The sequence below is a fragment of the Heptranchias perlo genome, chromosome 5 (assembly GCF_035084215.1).
Source record: "Heptranchias perlo isolate sHepPer1 chromosome 5, sHepPer1.hap1, whole genome shotgun sequence".
NCBI lineage: Eukaryota > Metazoa > Chordata > Chondrichthyes > Hexanchiformes > Hexanchidae > Heptranchias > Heptranchias perlo.
In genome coordinates, this window is record NC_090329.1 from 66,978,643 (window position 1) to 66,995,844 (window position 17,202).

The 17,202-nt window shown below is 45.0% G+C and overlaps 1 long non-coding RNA gene across 2 annotated transcripts in view; it reads left to right on the forward strand.

The window, feature by feature from the left end:
- Window positions 1-17,202, forward strand: part of LOC137321411 (uncharacterized) — an 84,314-nt gene that overhangs the window by 24,504 nt on the left and 42,608 nt on the right. For both annotated transcript variants that reach the window (XR_010962809.1, XR_010962810.1), the window contains exons 2-3: window positions 13,274-13,400; window positions 15,651-15,743. This is a non-coding gene — a long non-coding RNA (uncharacterized lncRNA). The remainder of the gene's footprint in view (window positions 1-13,273; window positions 13,401-15,650; window positions 15,744-17,202) is intronic.

The following is a 17,202-nucleotide window of genomic DNA, read 5'->3' on the forward strand; positions in this document are numbered from 1 at the left end:
GCTGCCCCTCGATCATTCTCCTTTTAAAGGATGGCCCCCAGGGTTCAGCATCTGTGTCCAGCTGAGCAGAGCCTGAAGAAGAGTGCTCTCACCGACGTGGACTCTCCACAGCTGCCCCTGTCATCAGTGTCTGTTTGTGCTCACGTGTGTGGTGACTCACCATGTGCGACCCCAATTAACTGAGGACGGGGACCCACCAAGGTGTGTGTATCTGCGCTGGTGGATGGCTCACTCAGATGTGACGGTGCCCCCTCAGAGGCCGGCAGATCCTCTGAGGAATCGTCCTCCACCATCACGGCGGTCGCTGAAGGCCCTGTAAGAGAACAGAAGGCAATATTAAGCATGATGACAGATGTTGAGGTGCTGAAGGTGGCAAGGCATGTTAACATCATTTGCTATTGTGAGTGCTGAATGTTAAAGTTCTGTCACCAGCCGTTTGTCGGGTGGCAGTCTCGGTGTCCCTGAGGGACAGGCACTCGAGGGTGCGCCTTAGTTCCAGAGTCTCCTGCTCCGCGTCTGTAAGGACGACCAGATGTTGCGGCCCCCTTCCGGTTTTTGCCCTCTCCGGTGCATTCTGGGCTCTCTTCTCCTATAAGAGGAGAAAGTAGAGAGGTGTGAGAGAGGGATGGTGACGTGGCCAACCGCTGAATGCATTGGTTTGGGTGAGGCTGACCGTGAAAGAAATGCATCAGAGGGTGAGTATGAGACAGAACCATGACATTGTATGAGGTTTGGGTTGAGTGGTAGTGCTGGGATGAATACTGGGGAGGTGAGTAAGTGCAGGTAAGTTGAGGATGAGGTTTGAGTGGGTGCGAGGAGTGATGTGATAGAGTAGTGTTGGCAGTGCAGAATGAGTTGTGGGATGGGGGTGATGTGGAAGACGGAGTGTAGGAGAATGAGTGAGTGTACTCACTTTGACTGACCTGGTTAGGTCATTGAAGCGCTTCCTACACTGGATCCATGTGTGGGAGATGTTGCTGCTGCTGGTGACCTCCTCTGCCACCTCGAGCCAGGCCTTCTTGATGACAGAGGCAGGCCACTTCCTCCTGTCCGCCGGGTAGAAAATCTCCCTCCTTCTCCTCACCCCATCCAGTAGGACCTGGAGTGAGGCATCGGTAAATCTGGGAGCAGCCTTCCACTGGGCTGCTCCATTGTATAATTTTAGATGTTTTCTGGAGAAGCAGCATTGGAGGACTGCCCCTTTAAATAGGGCTCCTCCAGCTGACAGCCTGTGATGCGGGTGCGCAGTCCGCCCGTTGTGCAGGTTGACGACGGGAAACCCGGAAGCCACGGTAAGAGGCTTCAATTTACCCGCGATCGCGTGGGGAACGGACGGATTTTACTGGGCAAATTACCCACTCAGCCAGTTGCCCCTCCCTCCCCTGCTGCCATCCTGCCTCCCTGGCATGTGTTAGTATTTTAAGATCAGTCATTGTTTATTAATGGAAATTGACAAACACATGATAAAAGATAGTTGCAAAAGTCTGATAATATTACAGTATAATAGAATTACTGACATAGTGAGCGTTAAACATAAATTCTTCAGATAAGCTGTATGAAACACATGTTAGATTTTAGTATCTTACAGATGAGCAAACATAACAGAAAGTGTACAGCAGCTGTTGCACCATAAAACTAACACAAGAGTAATTTTAACTAGGGAAATTGTTCTATAAATACTACAGCATAGGAATTTCCAACCATATTGTTCTTAACCCTGTAACAACTAGATGGAACTTATCCACTTCAAAATCCAACTTTAAGGGCTTTTATTTTCAAAATACCCCCCGGAATTTCCTCGGGGTTTCCCTAATCGGCTGCCATAACTTTGGCAGATCGGCGCAATTACACATCTATCGAGGATCTCCATCAATTTTCTGCCTAAGTTATGGTGACTGATTGGAAGAACATGTTTTTTGTGATTGTACTTGTTATTTTGTTTTGGCATTACACATTATTTTGGGGTGATTTTCAACTGTTGTCGCCTGTTTCTCACCTGAAAAATGGGTGGCCAGCTGAGGAAAATTGGGAAGCAACCATGACCGTCTGTTGGATACCTAATTAATTGGGGGATAATAGGCAGGCCTGTAAATCGACAAATAGCATGCCCTCCTGTTTCAGGCGGGAGGCAGTTTAAATATGCAAATTGAATCCTATGCCATTGTAGGATCCCAGTTGCAATTTTGTAGTATGAATGGGTGGAATGTATGCTTTAAAGGGATTGTTTGTGGCTACTTCACAAAAGGGCCCAAAACCTTTTTCTGTTATTTTTGTGGAGCCAGGAGGAGCAGGACTACAATTGTTTGAGATATTGGACAGCCTGCCTGGGAGTTGCCACATCATGCCTGAAAGCAAATAGGAGGCTTCCAGCTTATGAGGCATTCTGGTGCAAGACATCGGTACTCTGCAGTCTACCATGGAGCATGTGGTTACCTCTATGGAGGCTGTAGCTAGGCCCTCTGTGCAACAGTCCATGACACAAGCTTATGCAGCCTCGATCAAAGCTCAAACTGGTACCATTCAGGCACCGGGCTCCACCATCTCCACTGCCTTCAAAAAGCTGGGGGAATGCATTTGATGTGGGCTTCAATTGGGTCACAGATCTCCTACAGTCAGCTCTTCTGCAGATCAGTGGGAGTGATGAGCCACAGTCCCATGGAAGTGGCAATAGCAGAAGGGGTGTGACACATGTTACCCTCTCTCACAATGATAGCACATCTGTTCCCTCGCCAGCTCTCAAGCGATGGTCACACTGGTGCTAAAAAACCAGCTGGACCAGACTGCCCCAGCAACAGCTCAGATGCTGCAGTCTGCAGCTGGGCCCACTCAGTCCCGAGCTCCTAGAGGTCACTGATCAAGAGCATCTCAAAGGCCCTAGTCTGAGCATCAGCAGCCTTCCACCACCCACGCTGAAGCGACTGAGGGAGCACCTTATAAGTGCACCTGAATAGGCAAGAAATCACTCAAGAAAAGCACTATGGGCTGATATATGGGTGCAAATGATGTTTGATGGCAGATGTCTCCGTCATTAAAATGTCAATTGGTTATGAATTGTGACCTTGTCTGTGGTGTGGTTCTGTCGCCCTCAGAACTGTCCAGGCAGCGAAAGCATCTGAGCAGTCCAATGATCCGCTCGATAATGGCTCCAATGGTCCAATGGCTCAGGTTATTGTCTCTGTTCAGCCAGCGAGCGTGGGTTTTGTAGAAATGTCACAAGCCAAATGTAAACCAGATAGGTTTATAGGCGTCATGACAGCTGCCAGGAAAGTGGGTATAGACCTGCATGATGCACTGGTGCTGGTCACTCATCAGCTGAATGTTAAAGGAGTGAAAGCCTTTTCAGTTCACAAAGGCTGCTGGCTCATTGGGATGTACTCTGATGGCTACACGGTGCAGTCAATCACAGCCTGAACTTTGGGCAAGCCTGCTATGGTAGCAAAACCTAAAGTCCTTAACTGCTGGCTGCTGGCATCCATGGGGAACATTATAAATTGGTTGGACTTGGCAAAGAGGCTGTCAGTGACCTGTTTGATACAAGCTTGGATTGCAAACTGATTAATATGACTGATGTCACCTGCTGCAGCGTAGAAATCTTTGAAATTCTCTACCCCAGAGGGCTGTGGATGGGCCGAATGGCCTCCTTCTGTGCCGTTTTTATGATTCAATGCTCCCCCATTTGTATTTGAAAATTGCAATTGGCGTCCCACATCCGCCATTGGACCCCAATTTGCGTATTTAAGCAGTTTCTTGCCTGTTTGAGACGGACGGCTGCTCGTTCATTTACAGGCCCGCCTGAAAGTTGCATCAGGCGGGCTCAGGGCATCAGTGGACCAGTTGTCCCCACCCCGATTTTAAAAGGCCAGTCACCCGAGATATGGGAACGGCCGGCATTGAAAATCATGTCCAATATTCTGTGAAGTTGAAATCAAATTAGCTAAATGACCTCCATCGACTATCTTTGTGAATTCCTGCTGTGCAGAAGTGCATATCTTAAAAACAAGATACACATTTTTATTTTTCATGTTCCACGGGTAGAACTACCCTGCTCACAGATAACCTGAGACGCATGCTGGGAAATAGAGCACTCAGGCAAGGAATGTAACACGAGGCTGGGGAGCGAAGTATTTGAGAAAAGCAGGAGCAGGAGTGGGGAAAGAGTGGGACATGGACTCTGAGTTGAAGCAGAGATGGAGGGTCATCAGTTTCCTGTTATCTGGCAACTGGGGCTGCCAGCTTCTGGAGCCTGAGATGAGCCAAGGTGTTTTGTGAGTTGAGGCCTAGAATAAAAGCATTCCTAAGACTGAGACTGGGAGCACAGGTGTTCCTGAGGCTGAGGCTATAAGCATACATTTTCCTTGGGTCAAGTCCAGGAATTAAAGCTTTGCTGTGGCTGAGACTGGGAGCAGAGACATTCCTGGCACTGCGGCCAGTGGATGTCTTTCTTGGGTCAAAGCTGGAAGCACAGGCATTCCTGGGGTTGAGGCTGAGTGTGGAGGTATTGCTGGGAACAAGGCAGGAAATGGCAGGGTCAGTTCTGTATAATTACATATATAAATATATAGAAAGTGCTGAAAGTACATAGCAATTCTATCAACTGTGTATTTCCAGTAATTTCTGTTTTTATTTCAGACTTTTAGCATTGTAATTTTTTTGTTTTAAATCTTTGAATATTGTTTTTCCTGTCAACATTATATCAGATAACGTTCAGAACCTCATACTTACTTTGTTTTGATGCTTTTACAGAACAAAAAAAACCTCACACTGTCCCAATAATGACTACCCTGCCTTTTTCCACTATCGGCCTTCAGGCCCTATTCATTGCTAGATAGGGGGAGCGATAGGGATTACAGTCATGCTTTGAATGGCCACTTTTGCTATCAATCATAAAAGAAATCCTAAAACAAAAGCAAAATGCTGCAGATGCCGGAAATCTGAAATAAAAACAGAAAATGCCAGGAACACGCAGCAGGTCAGGCAGCATCTGTGGAGAGAGAAACAGAGTTCATGTTTCAGGTCGAAGACCTTTCATCAAAATTGGAAGTGGTTAGAGATGAACAGATTTTAAACAAATACAGAGCCAGGAAAAGGGGGGCAGGGAAAGAACAAAGGGGAGCTGTCTGAAATAGGGTGATAAAAGAAATCCTGCTGTGTTATGTACAGCACCTCCACTCCCAGCTCCAAACTGTGAAGATTTATTTTCCAGTCATTAAGGTCAGTGGCACAGAAACAAAACAATCATGGGGGCCTGGAAAATCTAATTCAGGATCCATACAGGCAGATTTGACTCAATTTACATAGAATTACATAGAAGGTACAGCACTGAAAAAGGCCATTCAGCCCAGCAGGTCCATGCCAGTGTTTATGCTCCACACGAGCCTCCTCCCTCCCTACTTCATCTAACCCTATCAGCATATCCTTCTATTACTTTCTCCCTCATGTGTTTACCAAGCTTCCCCTTAAATGCACCTATACTAGTTGCCTCAACTACTCCTTGTGGTAACGAGTTCCGCATTCTAACCACTCTCTCGGTGAAGAAATTTCTCTTGAATTCCCTATTGGATTTATTAGTAACTATCTTATATTTATGGCCCCTGGTTCCGCAAGTGGAAACATCTTCTCCACGTCTACCCCGTCAAACCATTTCATAATCTTAAAGATCCCAATCAGGTCACCCCTCAGTCTTCTCTTTTATAGAGCAAAGAGCCCCAGACTGCTCAATCTTTCCTGCCAGGTACAACCTCTCAGTTCTGGTATCATTCTAGTAAATAGTTTTTGCACCTTCTCCAGTGTCTCTATATCCTTTTTACAATATGGAGACCAGAACTGTTCACAGTACTCCAAGTGTAGTCTAACCAAGGTTCCCTCTAGAAATGAACCCCAGTGCTTGGTTTGCCTTTTTTATGGCCTTATTATCCTGCGTTGGTTTGTGTATCTGTACCCCCAGATCGCTCAGCTCCTCTACTCCATTTCGATTCTTATTATCCAAACAATATGTGGCCCCCTTATTCTTCCTACCAAAATGTAATACCTCACACTTAACTATATTGAAATGCATTTGCCAATAACATGCCCATTCTGCAAGTTTATTAATGTCTTCCTCGCAGTCCTCCTCGGTATTAACGACACACCCTAACTCCCCAATTTGGCGTAATTCACAATTATTGAAATTGTACTTCCGATTCCCGACTCCAAATCATTTATGTAAGTGGTGAACAACAGTGGTCCCAGCACCGATCCCTGTGAAACACCACTTCCCACCTTTTGCCAATCTGAGTAACTACCTTTAACCCCCACTCTCTGTTTTCTGTTTTGTAGCCAGCTACTTGTCCCCTGACTCCACATGCTCTGACCTTAGTCATGAGTCTACTTTGCGGTACCTTAGCGAAGGCCTTTTGAAAATCCAAATATATTACATCTACTGCATCAGCCTTCTCTACCCTTTCTGTTTCTTGTTCAAAGAATTCAATAAGGTTGGTCAAGCAGGACCTTCCCTTCTGAAATTCGTGCTGACTATTCTTTATTATATTTTTGGTTTCTAGATGTTTTTCTATTACATCTTTGAGTAAGGATTCCATTATCTTTCCATCTCGGCCTCCTCCCGATATCCCCACCATCACAGAAGCCAGTCTTCAGCCAATTCGATTCACTCCACGTGACATCAAGAAACGGCTGAGTGCACTGGATACAGCAAAGGGTATGGGCCCCGACAACATCCCGGCTGTAGTGCTGAAGACTTGTGCTCCAGAACTAGCTGCGCCTCTAGCCAAACTGTTCCAGTACAGCTACAACACTGGCATCTACCCGACAATGTGGAAAATTGCCCAGGTATGTCCTGTCCACAAAAAGCAGGACAAATCCAATCCGGCCAATTACCGTCCCATCAGTCTACTTTCAATCATCAGCAAAGTGATGGAAGGTGTCATCGACAGTGCTATCAAGCGGCATTTACTCACCAATAACCTGCTCACCGATGCTCATTTTGGGTTCCGCCAGGACCACTCGGCTCCAGACCTCATTACAGCCTTGGTCCAAACATGGACAAAAGAGCTGAATTCCAGAAGTGAGGTGAGAGTGACTGCCTTGACATCAAGGCAGCATTTGATGAGTGTGGCACCAAGGAGCCCTAGTCAAATTGAAGTCAATGGGAATCAGGGGGAAACTCTCCAGTGGCTGGAGTCATACCGAGCACAAAGGAAGATGGTAGTGGTTGTTGGAGGCCAATCATCTCAGCCTCAGGACATTGCTGCAGGAGTTCCTCAGGGCAGTGTCCTTGGCCCAACCATCTTCACCTGCTTCATCAATGACCTTCCCTCCATCATAAAGTCAGAAATGAGGATGTTCGCTGATGATTGCACAGTGTTCAGTTCCATTTGCAACCCCTCAGATAATGAAGCAGTCCGTGCCCGCATGCAGCAAGACCTGAACAACATCCAGGCTTGGGCTGATAAGTGACAAGTAACATTCGCGCCAGACAAGTGCCAGGCAATGACCATCTCCAACTAGAGAGAGTCTAACCACCTCCCCTTGACATTCAATGGCATTACATTGCCGAATCCCCCACCATCAACATCTTGGGGGTCACCATTGACCAGAAACTTAACTAGACCAGCCATATAAATACTGTGGCTACAACAGCAGGTCAGAGGCTGGGTATTCTGTGGTGAGTGACTCACCTCCTGACTCCCCAAAGCCTTTCCACCATCTACAAGGCACAAGTCAGGTGTGTGATGGAATACTCTCCACTTGCTTGGATGAGTGCAGCTCCAACAACATTCAAGAAGCTTGACACCATCCAGGACAAAGCAGCCCACTTGATTGGCACCCCATCCACCACCCTAAACATTCACTCCCTTCACCACTGGCGCACAGTGGCTGCAGTGTGTACCATCCACAGGATGCATTGCAGCAACTCGCCAGGGCTTCTTTGACAGCACCTCCCAAACCTGCCACCTCTGCCACCTAGAAGGACAAGAGCAGCAGGCACATGGGAACAACACCACCTGCACGTTCTCCTCAAGTCACATACCATCCCGACTTGGAAATATATCACCGTTCCTTCATCGTCGTTGGGTCAAAATCCTGGAACTCCCTTCCTAACAGCACTGTGGGAGAACCTTCACCACACGGACTGCAGCAGTTCAAGAAGGCGGCTCACCACCACCTTCTCCAGGGCAATTAGGGATGGGCAATAAATGCTGGCCTCGCCAGCGACACCCACATACCATGGGCGAATAAAAAAAAACACGTTAAGCTGGTGAGAACATAAGAAATAAGAGCAGGAGTAGGCCATACGGCCCCTCGAGCCTGCTCTGCCGTTCAGTAAGATCATGGCTGATCTTCGACCTCAACTTTACTTTCCCGCCCTATCCCCATATCCCTTCATTCCCTTAGTGTCCAAAAATCTATCGATCTCAGTCTTGAATTTACTCAACGACTGAGCATCCACAGCCCTCTGGGGTAGAAAATTCCAAAGATTTACAACCCTCTGAGTGAAGAAAGTTTTCCTCACCTTTGTCCTAAATGGCTGACCCCTTATCCTGAGACTATGACCCCTGGTTCTAGACTCTCTAGCCAGGGGAAACATCCTCTCAGCATCTACCCTGTCGAGCCCTCTAAGAATTTTATACGTTCCAATGAAATCACCTCTCATGCTTCTAAACTCAGAGAATATAGGCCCATTCTACTGAATCTCTCCTCATAGGACAACCCTCTCATCCCAGGAATCAATCTAGTGAACCTTTGTTGTACACCCTCTAAGGCAAGTATATCCTTCCCTAGGTAAGAAGAACAAAACTGTACACAGTACTCCAAATGTCGTCTCATGAGAGCTCTGTATAATTGATTCCTAATTGGTCTATAGTTCCCAGGACTGTTTCTATCTCCCCTTTTAAATATAGGAATCACATTAACTGTCTGCCAGTCCTCTGGCACTATTCCCTTTTCTAATGAATTTTTATATGTCTAATTTTGCCTCTGCTATCTCTTCCCTAACTCCTTTTAATATGCACGGACCAGGAGTTTTATCCTCTCTAAGTTTGATTAGGTTATCAATTATCTCCCCCCTTTCTATCTTAAATGTCTTTATATCTTTTTTGATCTCTTCTTCTAATGTCATGCCCACCATGTTAGTCTCCCTGGTAAATACTGAGGCAAAGGGCATGATTTTAACTCAGAAAAACAGGTGGGTTGGGGGTGAGGTGTCAGTAAAAATTTTTTAAAATCTAAAACCCGCCCTCAACCCGCCCATTTCTGATTTTAATGGAGGCGGCTCTTAGAAGGCAGGTCGGTCACTAAAAGCTTTCAAGGAGGCTAAAATGGGCCTCCGTTTTAACAGATTTTTTGTTTTTAACCCCTGGGGGCTGGGATTCCCGGGCCTTCTACTTCACACCATGTGAGAGGAGGCGAGAAGGCCCAAAGCAGCAGGTAAGTGCCTTAAAAGCACAACTTGTAGGCCCAGAGGAGCAGGAGTGCTTTCCCCAAGCCCAACAAACCTACCTGCAGTGACCCCCACCCCCACCCCCCACGAACTCTGAGCCAGAGTGTCTTAAGCTAGAGACATTTATTGCAGATGTGGCAATCCGGGACAGTCTCGCTGTCCACAATCTCCCACAAATTACAATCCTGTTCTGCCATCTCTCGTTTTTATTTATTTAATCAGTAGTTTATTTCTAGGACTAATAGAATTACTTGAGATCTAGATTATATTTAGTAAATTGGTTTAGCTTGATTTCAAAATAATTAGTAATTACTTAGTCTTTTAAAAATGTTTTTGTATTTTTTTATTTAAGTTTTAAAAGTTGATAGATTAGTTTATAGTCCCTTGGTTTAAATCACCTCCTTCCCTCTCTGTACCTAATTCCCTCACTAACCAAATTCCCAGTTGAAAGTCCTCACTCTGTTAGCAATTCACTGGGTTACAGGTTCGTCTCTGCCTTTACCTACCTCTGTGCTCAAACTCTGTGCTTTAGGACTAGATTTTCCACCCATTCATAACCAATGGATGGAAAATCTGGTGTACGTGCTACTTTACAGCGGGACTTCTATACAGGTCTTAAGTGGTCTCGCCGAAAAAGTAGTTTTATTTAATGCACTGAAATGTTAGGATTTGACTGCATGCCACCTTTTCCCATCTGGGCCTCAGGAAAGCTCCATGAGTGACTGAGCTGTTACAGGGTCTATGGCTTTTAGCCAATATTGTAGTTTTCCAATTTTCCAATGTATTTTTAGTACTGACCTTTTTTTGTCAAGTTTTTTCTTTTTTGGAGAATTTTAAAAAATTTCTCCTAACAGTAGGTAACATTTATGTGGAACCTAAAATAACCAAATATTATCTGTTAATTCACTGGAAGGCTGACTGCAATTGAAGGATTTTCAAGACTTCAGGGGTGATATTCATTTGCCTACTGTCCTGTTCACAAGAGATGGCAGACGAATTTATTTTTTTAAAAACCTGGTCGAGACCCTCCCAACTCAATTTTGGAGTGGGCTTCAAAATGGGTGGCCGCGCTCATGCCCAAAACCAGCAGGAGCATTATTCAAATATTTAAATCAGGGCTGTACGTCAGTTGTAGGGCCCCAATACAATTTGCAGGCACCAATGGTTGGAGTGGGTGTGCAACGCACGCTACCCCCATTGGTACTGAACATAGAGCAGCTTAACCAGTGGTCTTTAAAGGATCCGCTAGAGGCCATTCCCAAATGCCCAACTGTGGGGCCAGGAGGAGCATCAATGCTCCCAATCGCTCAGCTACTCAATGCCACCCACCACCTCCCCGCCCCCGCCCAGGAATGCCTCCTCCCTCTTTAACTGCTTACTTCCAGCTTCACTCTGCAACGGGACTACACAACCCCCCCCCCCCCCCCCCCCGATCGGCAGTCATATTCAAATGAGGCCCAATCACGAAAGGCCATCAGATGGTGCGGTGCGATCACTACACCCACTGCCCACCTAATGGGTGCTTTATATGAAAACTTGCCCCTTCTGCAGAAAAGCTAAAAAAGAGGGGACATAAAATAAGAACTCTTGCAAGACAAACAATCATGTGAACTAAGGGAATGACTAAGTGACATGGCTGTTGGGATGTCAAGTTAAAATTTATGATGTGGGTTGATTTTGAAGCACCACAAATGTAAAATCTCATGGTTGAAGTAGTATAAGAAGAATGAAACCATGCAAAAGAGATCAGCAACCATCAGAGCCAGAGTGCCCACGTCCATCATTATACTAACATATTTGAAGACGCACCTACCTGATCTTGGCGAACTGGCTTCTGGTCATCAGGAAGCCAGTTGCTGATCTGTGCCATCTGCTGCAGGAGCGCCTGCATCATAAGGATGTTACTACCAGTAGGAGTCAAGGTTAGCTCCTCTCTCAATTTTTGTGCCTTGGTCTTCTTTCAGGCGGGCATAGAGATCATCTGCAGTGTCAGCCCACGTGTTACCAACATTCATTAAGCAGGTGATCGAAGCATAGGCCAGCATCGCCAACACATTTCCTACTAAATAGCAACAACAGCGTGATATGGCTGTCCAATGTCAACCCACTGCTGTATTTCCCAAAGTAGAGGGCAGCCACATGGTCATCCTGCAGCCATCTTGTTTGTTAGTGACCATGCAAGCAGGTTGTGTCACAGTGATTTTTATGTATACAGTCCTTTTGAAGATTTGAGTGTATCAAGAGTGTAAGTTGTAGTTGAAATGTGTGCCCTGCTGAAGTATAGTCTTACACAATGAGCAATGAAAGGTTGTGTGAGTGTTCGGCACGGGACAGCAGTACATGTGGAATGATTTGCAATACAATATTTTCTGACAGGCATACATTGGACATCTACCCAGTGAATGGTACTGTTAATTAGTCCTACCATGGAAACTTCCTTTAATGTGTGCCATCTTCTTCCATATCTGTTCCCAGGTCATGCAGGTACTTTACGCAGCATTGGCCTAGGCCAGCAGTTTCTCCCAGGTCTGCTGTAATGATATCTTCTGGTGGCCTGGAGTAGCAAACAGGGCAACCCTCCAACTACCCACCTCATACAGCAGCATCTCCACTTCACCAGCCATTAAACAGGGTTCAGTTGCTGTTCCATTCCATCACTTGTCCACAGACTCCATTTGCTGACTCCACATTTATTTTGACAGTCATTATTTGTGCCAACTATTTTTTTCTGATGCGTATAGCCTTTGTAAAGGCTGATATATATTTTTTAAATGTTTATAACCATTGTAAAAGTTATAGTAATTTCCCCCCATATGCAGCTATTTGCCTTTAAGTGGTCACATCCCTTTAAATTTTAGCAGCAGCCCTTTAAGGTTACCAATGCATTCAATTTCCTGCCTTACCCCCATTGGTGTGGTTCCAATACCTGACCAAATGTGGACTGGAAGTGTGAATAATTATTTCGGGTAACTTTGAAAATTGTGGGAGTTCAGCGCAGTGAGAAACCAATGACCTTTATGCCACTTTACAACTGGAACCGAAAAATATATTAGACTCAGAAGCCTTAAAATTCGTTCTGGGTGTAGTGAACAGATTGTTTGCACAGAACAGCACTATTACATTCTGGAAATGATAGTCTGATATTTTATTGAGCCTTATCGCATAGTGATAGCTCTAGGAAGCTTCATAAATTCAAGGATCTGACAAAAAAATCTTCATCAAGACATTTCAAACACATTTGGTAACTGTATAAGTAAGTTGCCATTTCCAACGCAATTTGTCAACGTACATTAAAAAAGGGCAGAGACCTTCCAGAACTGGACTCACCCCAAATTCTGGCCCACTCACCTCGATTGTATGCCCACTGCATGCCTCCCCACCCACCCAGGCTCAGGAATTTTGGGCTCCTTATTTTCAGTACAAAATCCTCACTTTAGTCAGAAAACAAGATATTAGCCAAAAGATTTTGAACTTGGATTGATCTCATTGGTTCTCTTTATGCTCATTGTTATTGGTAGCTGTCTTCTGGCTGTTCGTTTTTGATTGGTAGTTTTTCAAATGTTTCATTGGTAGGTTTTGTTCCAATTTCTTTAATCATTGGTACATTCCTGACCTCTCTGACTGTGATTTGTTGCTGTTTTATACATATGACCTTTGAGTCAATCAGAGGCAAGTGTGACAAATATTTTGCATTACCAAGTATGATGCCTGAGGTGTGATGGACACAGACACATAGTAGATCCAAAGACATATATGTTACTATGTCCCTGAATTCATCATCAACAATGCTCTGCTTATTTTTCTACTAATCAGTAATTTGCTATTTTAATACTGCAGAAGAAGGCAGACTTTTAAGTGATGTGTGCAAACAAATTGTACTTCAGAAGCCACTTCAGAAATCTCGGATTCTTCCAGAATCAGAAGGCAGCAAAGTCTGCTGTATGAAAGATTACATCCAGATAAGGTAACCACATTCAGTCTGCATGTGCATGACCCTTTGAGTATTTGCATGGGAGTGGTAGACAGTGGGATCAAAAGGATATCTGTATTTTATATCAGTGCTGTATAAATATTTATGGACCAGTCTGCCCTGGCAGTGAATGGGCGCAGTACACATGAAATGCGCTGCACCTGCCCTGCTAGAGCAATGCCCAAGTTTGATGTGCTGGATATTAATATCACTCAATCACACCTGGCAGGACCTTGCACTGGCATACGGGGAGAAAAGAAGAGTGCATCTGAGAGGCCTACAGCCGCGGTTCTGGCCACCAGCCTCAAGACCATCTGGCTGCTGTTGGACCATCTGGCCTGACAGCCCTATGGACCGAAGATCTGGAGGGTCAACAGATCTGAGAAGGGTCCATATACAAGGCCCAGATTATAAATGGCCCTCATTGTCTGAACATTTCTCCTGGAGACAAAGAAAAATAGTTTGACATTCTCGTGTTCATTCAAACTCATTGCATTCTGCAACAACTCTATATATTTGAACTAAGCAGGGGTCATTGGCAAGTTAGGCTAATAGATTCTGCTCTTGAGGAGTTGTCAGTTTAACTGAAAGTTGACACTGGAGTCAAGCTTTTTGGGAACATAAGAACATAAGAAATAGGAGCTGGAGTAGGCCATACGGCCCCTCGAGCCTGCTCCGCCATTCGATCAGGTCATGGCTAATCTTCAACCTCAACTCCACTTTCCTTCCCTATCCCCATATCCATAAAGTTCAAAAATCTATCTATCTCAGTCTTGAATATACTCAATGACTCAGCATCCACAGCCCTTTGGGTAGAGAATTCCAAAGATTCACAACCCTCTGAGTGAAGAAATTCCTCCTCATCTCAGTCTTAAATGGCCAACCCTTATCCTGTGACTATGTCCTCTAGTTCTAGACTCCCCAGCCAGGGGAAACAACCTCTCAGCCTTTACCCTGTCAAGCCCCCTCAGAATCTTATTTGTTTCAATGAGATCACCTCTCATTCTTCTAAACTCCAGAAAGTATAGGCCCATTCTACTCAATCTCTCCTCATAGGACAACCCTCTCATTCCAGGAATTAATCTAGTGAACCTTCATTGCACCACCTCGAAGGCAAGTATATCCTTCCTTAGATAAGGAGACCAAAACTGTACACAGTACTCCAGGTGAGGTCTCACCAAAGCCCTGTACAATTGTAGCAAGACTTCCTTACTCTTGTACTCCAACCCCCTTGCAATAAAGGCCAACATGTCATTTGCCTTCCTAATTGCTTGCTGTACCTGCTTGCTAACTTTTTGTCTTTCTTGTACCAGGACACCCAAGTCTCTCTGGACACCAACATTTAATAGTTTTTCACCATTTAAAAAATATTCTGTTTTTCATTCTTCCTACCAAAGTGAATAACCTCACATTTCCCCACATTATACTCCATCTGCCAACTTCTTGCCCACTCACTTAAACTGTCTATATCTCTTTGCAGACTCTTTAAGTCCTCCTCACAGCTTACTTTCCCACCTAGCTTTGTATCTTCAGCAAACAGGGTGATGCGCAGGCAGTCAGGTAGTAAAAGGCTGTGAGAAGGATAGGATGCTGGATAGGCTTTAGAAAATTAGTTTTAAGTCAAGCAAGGTAACCCACTAAAATAGGGTAGCGTAGCAATTATTTTTATGATATTAAGCAAAGATAAATTAACTTGTGGAAATAAGTGAATCTAATCATAATTGTTGTTCTGTATGGTTATCTGATTGGAAATAAAGCAACTTAATGATTTATATCCAGTCTCATCTCACTACGTGTTTGCTCAGTCTGCCTTCAGAGAGATTGAAGAACTATAGTTGCAAAAGACGTGTGTGGTCCAGATCACATGGAGATGCTATTGTTACATCCCTAGATTATTCCATTTTATAAGTAAATAGAAAGCTGTATGGGTCAACTCCCATAGTAGTAAGACACTCAGACCACTTAAGTGAGTGACTGACGCCAGTGAACCTGAGAAGGTATCTACAGCAGACCCAAATTCGTGATTAACACTTGGGGATGTTTCTGAGGTCCATGATGACATGCTAAAGAAATTCTGTTTATTCATTCATTGCTCCTTTCTTGTTTTCTTATGATAGAAGCAGTATAGCAAATAATATACAATGAATTATTCTACTGTGTCCCTTTAAGTCTGTGCAGTTTGTTATGGAGCTTATTTTTTGGTTAAAGTGCTTTTCAATTGTGCTTCTGTTTGGTTTTCTGCAGGACCCAGAAATTGACATCTCTGACTTGGAAGAAGCTCTCAGTGAAGTGAACAATCACCTCATTACACCACAGGAATACCAGTACATCTACCATGTGAGTACTTTTACACTGACATGCTTAAGAAGGTTAAACTTTACATAACCATAATCTCCATCATATCCGAAGCCATGCACCTGGATTTGTGGTATCTGGCATCATTTGATTGAAGCTTCCTGCATTGCAAAGTTTGTAATGAAGTAAACTAACCGTAACTAGTGGACATATTAAACTTTCCAACATCCAGGTCGAATCAGTTTAATGAGACAAACAAAACCTTCAAGTAGAGGAAAATATCAGTTCAAGTGGTAAAAAGTTAAAAACAGTGGATGTCCAAAGGGACTTAGGGGTTCAGGTACATAGATCATTGAAGTGTCATGAACAGGTGCAGAAAATAATCAAGAAGGCTAATGGAATGCTGGCCTTTATATCTAGAGGACTGGAGTACAAGGGGGCAGAAGTTATGCTGCAGCTATACAAAACCCTAGTTAGACCGCACCTGGAGTACAGTGAGCAGTTCTGGGCACCACACCTTCGGAAGGACATATTGGCCTTGGAGGGAGTGCAGCGTAGGTTTACTAGAATGATACCTGGACTTCAAGGGTTAAGTTACGAGGAGAGATTACACAAATTGGAGTTGTATTCTCTAGAATTTAGAAGGTTAAGGGGTGATCTGATCGAAGTTTATAAGATATTAAGGGGAACGGATAGGGTGGATAGAGAGAAACTATTTCCGCTGGTTGGGGATTCTAGGAGTAGGGGGCACAGTCTAAAAATTAGAGCCAGACCTTTCAGGAGCGAGATTAGAAAACATTTCTACACACAAAGGGTGGTAGAAGTTTGGAACTCTCTTCCACAAATGGCTATTGATACTAGCTCAATTGCTAAATTTAAATCTGAGATAGATAGTTTTTTGCCAACCAAAGATATTAAGGGATATGGGCCAAAGGCAGGTATATGGGGCCCGATGTTAGTAGGGCTGCGGGTTCTCGGCGAGGGGGCTATCGGGCACGTGGGTAACGCGCCCGGTGAAATTAATCAGCTCCCTGCACGATTGTAGCATACAATCCACTAATTGGATCCACTTACCTGGTCTTCCGGGTTCCCCACTGCTGATCTGCGCGTCGGGCAGGCTGCGCATGCGCAGTAAGGTCTGTCAGCTGAGGGAGCTCTATTTAAAGGGGCAGTCCTCCACTGACAGATGCTGCAACAAACAGAAAAAATTACAGCATGGAGCAGACCAGGGGGAAGGCTGCTCCCAGTTTAATGATGCTTCACTCCAGGTATCAATACATGGGGTGAGGAGGAGGGGGAGGACAGAGATCTTCCTCCCGGCGGGTGGGAGGAAGCGGCCTGCCTCTGCCACCAGGAAGGCCTGGCCCGAGGTGGCAGAGGAGGTCACCAGCACCACCAACATATCGCCCACCTGCATACAGTGCAGGAGGCACTCCAATGACCTCAGTAGGTCAGCCACAGTGAGTACACTTACTCTGTCCCCTACACTCCATCTGCCACA